This window comes from Vespula vulgaris, chromosome 2 (assembly GCF_905475345.1).
Source record: "Vespula vulgaris chromosome 2, iyVesVulg1.1, whole genome shotgun sequence".
NCBI classification, from domain to species: Eukaryota; Metazoa; Arthropoda; class Insecta; order Hymenoptera; family Vespidae; genus Vespula; species Vespula vulgaris.
The window spans coordinates 8871243-8878017 of record NC_066587.1 but is presented as its reverse complement, the minus strand read 5'-3'; the positions used below and the strand labels follow the sequence as shown (position 1 = coordinate 8878017).

The 6775-nt window shown below is 39.8% G+C and overlaps 1 protein-coding gene across 1 annotated transcript in view; it reads left to right on the top strand.

The window, feature by feature from the left end:
- The first annotated feature begins 1621 nt into the window (after positions 1-1621).
- The window catches only part of LOC127072987 (serine proteinase stubble-like), a 33324-nt gene continuing 28170 nt past the window's right edge, over positions 1622-6775 (top strand). The window contains exon 1 of the mRNA XM_051013926.1: positions 1622-2080. The gene's annotated coding sequence lies outside the window, so the exon portion shown is untranslated. The remainder of the gene's footprint in view (positions 2081-6775) is intronic.

Below are 6775 nucleotides of genomic sequence, written 5' to 3'. Positions count from 1 at the left end.
GCGCATACCGATGAAAGGGAATTCGATCGCGATTGCGTACACGATACGAAGTTACGTAATTTTACTCGTTTAAAAATATAACAGTATTTTAACAACCAAAAACGAACAAACATTCAGAATTCATTGTCAAGTGAACGAGAAACGTAAGTATATCGGTTTAGCGTTTACAAGAACCGTTTCGATCATTGCCGGCTGTCATTATCATAAAGAACAATATTCTTCCTATCAATTCGTCAAATTTAATTCCAATCCTCGGAGCTATCTACTTTGCAATTCCGTACGATTGTAGAAGAGGTGACCAGAAGCGAAATACAAATGGCACCCTGGTTACTCGACCGGCACTAAATCTTGGCTTGATCTGTTATACTACGAGTTCAGAGTGAAGTCCGTGGGCGTTCCTACGTCTTTATATGCACGGAACAGTAAACTCCCGAGCGTCTACTTTATACTTTCCTCGTCCTGGTTACTCTCCACGAACTTGGCACGTAAACGTTTGCCGTCGTGTTCCAGCACCAAATAGCTATCGCCGGATGCTACGAACATGGTGGAAATTTGCAGAGTGTTCCTCGTTCGATCTCGCGGTTTCTTCGCCTTTCAAAGAAAACCTGTCTTCGCAAGTTGACGTTCTTGGTAAAACGAAAGATGAAAGTTTCGACAGTGTATGAACAAATTTGACAACTCATAAAAACGGAACTCGCAGGAACGTCTATCTGATGCGACTCGCTCTAATTCATTGTTTATTTAAGGTTCTAATGAACGGTGAGCTTCCAAAAAATAGCTAGTATTGTGGAAAAGAAGTATTAAGTAAGAAAGAATATTCAAAAAATTTCAGAACCCATAAATATAGTTACGCACGCGTACGTAGACTGATTGTCTATGAAGATCTTTACATTCTTTGTCCACATTAACGAAATAACGGTATCCGGCTGATATGAAAATTATACGATCGGTATCCCAGATCGCTGAAGGAGATTGGAATTTTCGTGGACGGTTTCGTGGCATCCTCGTGATGCGACTAAGAAAAATAAAGCAAGGGAGGAGACGCAGGCCTAGACGGCGGTAACAGCGGCAGGTAGACAGCAGCGAGAGATGAGGCCGACGGCCTCGCACTGTTCTCCAAGAGGTCGACCCACTTCGTTCGAAGACGAGAGGGACCGTACTGGTAGGCAGTTGGGTACATACGTATGGTGTGCACCGTACATACGTAAATATATAGTCCGTCCCCTCTTCCTCGTCATATCTTCTTCTCGTTTTCTTTTTATTTTTATTGGATCATACTCGTAGGTTCATGCGTTCTACTCGCTTTTTCAAACTTCTCATCATTTTTCATCATTTCTCAAAATGACAATGTGACAAACCTGGATATAAAATAAATATTTTCAAAAATTTATTAAAAAAGAAAAAAGTAAAAAGAGAAAGAAAGAGTCTGTCAAAAAAATTCTTTTCATTAAGACCAAAAATGAGGTAGAGGTGGAGAGATATCGGCGGGAGACGACACGTGGTTTCTGCAATAGCACGACTGGCACGAGACTCCCTACTACAGCTCTCCTTTGAAGCGCGGTTTCCTCGTCTCCACGCTGGACGCAATGAGGCGATCCTCAAAGCGCGACCGGTAGTCGAGCCGCGTGCACGTGCTACCCGGAGGTGGTCTTTCGATCGACGAAGATCTACACGCTGTTGTCACCGGTCCCTTCTGCCGTTTCTACCTGTTTCATCCTTCATTCTCACCCTGCAATCCTACGATATCGAGTTCAACGAAAATCGATCTGATCAGATATCGTCTGATCTTTGTCTCTGAAACAGCCTATATCTGTGTTTCAATGAACTTTTCGTGTCTAAGAGAACTTGTTCGCGTGCCACTAAAGTTTTGTTGAATCGAAAAAAGAAAAGACAAGTGTCTCGGAATCAGAAAGGAGCCTCGGTTTCTAAAATTCCTTGAGGATAGAAAGCCAGTTTGAGCCTAAACGTGAACTTGGGAACGGATCCGATGTCCCCGAAATAAATCATCGAATATGAGCAGAGACTGAATGCGCGAGCGCAAAGCCGACAGTCCCCCCGAGGAAGAATCGGCATCTAATCGGTGAGTCCATCGTCTTTTAAACACATCTACGACACGCAAGGTCGACAGCGTACGCGTTTTCTAAAGCGTCTGGCCGGAGTAGGTTACCGGTTATCGTCGTTGCCGCTTGAAAGTCTCGAACAGTAAGATAAAAAAACTGGAAAAATTGGCGAGAAGGTGGAAACGTCAATGGATCTATAATCCGATGATAAACTCTTCGTCGTTTAGCGGCTTAATCCGTCTCGTCGAAAAAAATATTCAAATTGCGCAACTTTTTTAGTAAAACTATAGGTAGGTAGAAAGGTGTATACTCGTACAGATAAGATTACACGTAATATAGCTACCTATTATCCATAAAAAAAAATAAATAGATACGATTTTTTTCGTCGAATGCAAACCGGTCCTCCCTCATTGGATTTTCCAAATAAAATCCGTCTGAATACAAATGATATCAAAGAGAGGAGCAAAAAAATGTTTTTACGATAATGAGTGAAACTATGTGAATTAACGGCAACCGAAAGTATTTCGTTCGAAGAACGTTCGCTCGTTCGTGATACCCAACGAATTATCGAGCATCGTTACGTGTAGAAAACGCTATAAATGATTATATGTTTTAGCTGAACTACGCGTATGACTACTCTCTAATTAACAGAGTTAAAAGGTTAAGGGCCCGACGGTACGATTTCGAGACACAGTACCCTCAATATCGCTAGACTTTCGCCAGGACTTCAAACGTTCTCAAGTAATCATCGGACAGTCCTTTCGTTAATAAAACGAATAAGAAAGATATAATAAATCGTACTGAAGCATTTGTCTTTTCTTTTCTTTTTGAACTTTCTCTCAAAATATAATTATCAAAAGTTCTGAGCGACAGCGAAGCGACACAACGATCGATTCGAATCACACGTTTCACGTTAGCCTCTTAACTCTCGTAATTGGAATCGACTAGGATCGGTCCGAGTAGTACTTGTATCGTAATAGAGAAGAGAAGAGAAGAGAAGAGAAGAAGAAGAAGAATTATTGCTATTAGTCCGAAGGCGAGAAGTAGGCGAGCGGCTAGAGACAAAAGGAGCGTAACCCACTTTACGTTAGATGGTTCGTAATGGAGAATCGTAGACGACGTCGGCGACGTTTGTTTAACTAGCGGTCACTGGAGCGATTGAACCGAGCGGAGATTTCCACTCTTCATTCTGTGCGAATCGAAGAATAAGATATCTCTCTTCGTGCGATTAATCGTCTCAGTTTACGATACCTGTAACGAAACGAGCGTGTAAACTAGGTCGACTGTCCCTCGATTCCTTTTCGAAATGAGCGAATCCGTTTACGATGCTATCGTGCACTTTCACTGATTAGTTGCGCGACTAGTCACATCGTATTCCCTGGCTTCTGGACGACGATTGAAAACGATTTACAGTTAAGCTGTAAACATCTATTTCTAATGTATTCCCCTCAAGATTTATTGAACATACGAATCTCGTAATCGTTTTCGATGATAAAATAATGGAGATTGAAATCGATAAATAAAAATTGTTACTTATTATAAAGAGTCTATGCTCGTGGATAGAAAGAAAGGAAAGAAAAGAAGGAATGAGTTGGAAGATGAGTAAGAGTTTCGAGCATCGCTATTCCGCTCCAGATTTCGTAACGCGGACGTGCCGATTCGGAACAAATTAGAGACGCTTTTGTTCACGATGGATTTGGGTCTCTCTCGTGAAATCCGTTAGACCGTCTCACCGTCACGGTCCCTGGGCCATAAAAGATTTGTCCTCTATAACGCGAACTATCGCGATGAGGACAACGAAGAGGACTCTCTTCTTCCTTCGAAAACCAATCGATCGAAATAAATTTGAGAAGTTTAACGAGCCCACCCGATTGGATGATGTCAATTTTTATCTCCCTTTTTATCTCTCCGAGCGATAGTATAACCGTTAATAGCACTTTCAGTATGCCGAACCGTTCGATCATTAATTCTGGATGGATTAATTCTTTCTCTCTTTCTCTCTCTCTCTCTCTCTCTCTCCCTTTCATAACGGAGAAACATTCGATTTTCAGAAACGTGAAATTTGCAAAGATACAATCCTTTATTAAAAAATATCGTTATTGAAAAGAAAAAAAATGCGTTTGTGTGAAAGTAAATAAAAGATCGCAAAGTGACACAGTTTGACTTTGATCTGATAGAGAGCTAGTGAAAATCCCAAACGCGTTTGATAAGCAAACGGTGCAGTGGGTTCGTTCTTTAGAGCCAAGAGACGATGTCTCTTTCTTTTCACTTGGCAGACCGTAGTTGAACGAAGCGTTAATTATTCACGGTGATCGCAAAGTCGTTAACCTCACCACACTTTTATTTTCTTTAAGCTCATGATATTCACGTAAGCATTGTAATGGTGGAATTGTAATCGAATATGTGAAAAATTCAAGGAAAAAAGCTGTCGAATAAAAATAATCACTGTTTCCGGGATCAATGTCATCGAGAGAAATTTCCACGACGACAAACAAGCGGTTCTTTTCTACTATCTTGAGCTTGTCTACGACGATCTCTCTTCTCTGACACGACGAGTCGGAAGTCCTCTTTTCTCTGGAAAGGAAAGCATTTTTAGACAACGTTCTCTCCCAAGAATGCAAGTCCGAATTCGCTTAACCATCTTTCTTATTGACATTCGACATTTGTTGCAACGAATTCATACCTGCAGTATAAATTTCTGTCCTCTCGAGAATCCAAATCTTTCTATTTTTCTTTGTTTCTTTGATTTTACGATCGATTGTTAAATTTCTCGAAATTTTGGTGTTATTATCACATGTGACTTTGAAATTCAGCGAAACATCAGCTGCCTTGGCGTGACTCATGTCATCGGTTGATTCTCTTTCTCTTTTTCTCTTTCAGGATTCATTTCAGTGCTAATGGTTACAATAAAATAACAATTGTTGTTTGTTAAGTTTCATAATTTATTATATGATAATGAAAGAAGATCATTAACGTATAAAAAATGCTTCAAATCTCTTTTGAGAATTTTACTATAAAACTCGAAAAATATCTGCAATAAGAAACACATACACGATCGCGAGCTCGCAATCAAAATGTTTCATGTTTTGCATGAACAATTTCATTCAATTCATTAATGATTATCAATGATTCTCAAAGCACAAAACGAAGTTATTCTCTTCGTAACTTCCGTCGTGGAATTCACGATAGGTAAGATGAGCCCGGATATGACTTATGAGGATATTCACGCGCGAACGTATACGATGCAAGAGGCGTTTGGTTAAAATCATAAAAGAGAAAGGAGTTAAGAAAGTACTTCCCACGATCTCGATTGAATATAATACTCGGTGTCGTCGCGATACCGTGATTAATATGAGAGTCGTGACGGATCATACACGGTGTTTCATTTAACTTCAATGCAACATCTAACGACACGAAAGTACCCAGTGAAAATATATGATAAAATAATATCAAATGTCCCGTATAAGATATAAAATTAATAGAAACTTTAGTAATAATTTTTTAATTGAAATTTATGATACGCCTTAATTAAATTTTCTCATCGCGTCTTTCTTTTTCCCAAGTATTCTATATTCAATTTTGAACGTTACATAGAGGAGAATTAAACGGACGTATTCGCGGAGTAAGTAGGCTTATAGACTCTTAAAGGGAAGATGAGGAAGATTCGCTCGGTGAGAAAATGTGCACGTATCGGTGACCGGGCGCTTTTAAAACAGGCTCTCTCGGCGCCATTAAAATGCGTCGTTCGTCGTGGAAACACCCTTTCCAGCCTGTCACATTGCAGCGCCGCCATAAATTTCATCGGGTCCAACAGGCTGCTCTAAATGGCGAACGTCAAGATTTCTACCGGGACAAAACGGTCACGAGTTAGAATCCAACCTTGCCAATCACCGATTCAAATCTTAAATATCTCTCTACTCCCCCAATCCGAGATAGAGAGAGAAAGAGAAAAAGAGAAGAGGGAGACTTCTTCCTTCTCCTCTCTCGTTTTTTTCTCTCCCTCCTTGTATCTTCTTTTTATCGTTTCATCGCCCACGGCGTTCACTCATCGACCTTCTTACGAGAGATCCGACTTTTCCGTATGTCGTCCTCGATCTCTGTAGCGATACGTACATGTAAGAACCGATAATAGCTTGTTATTTATCGAGGTTCCCCTCACATTTTTTGAAACTTCCTTTGTACGATAGAAATGAAAAATAAAAAAGAAAACAAATATTGCACACAAACCAGAATCATTTATATCTGGATTAAATCTTCTAGAAGTGGCTTTAGACGGTAGACGCCCTGAAAGAGAGATAGAAAGAAAGAAAGAGAGAGAGAAACAGAGAGAGAGAAAGAGGAAGGATAGGTCAAGGTAGATGGCACGTGCTCGATAAAGTCTTCGCTTTAAACGCGAGACATCGCGTGAGTGTCTCGTCGCACGAATGTCAAAGTCTTTGCGCAAAGAAAGCATCTACCATATGATTCGGAGAGAAATAGAGAAAGAAATATTATTTGTCGTTCCTTCTTCAAGCTTTCACTTTGACGTTGCAAATATTCTAGTAATTCGAAAGGAAGAAAAGCAGATAGGATATCGTTCAAATAAAATATTGAGAAACAATCTTTAAGATTTGTTTCAATCAATAGTCATCTTTTTTCATTTAAATCCGACTCGATAAAACACTTTTTATTCACGTAATTTTAAATTATAGCATATCATTTTTAAAAAATATATA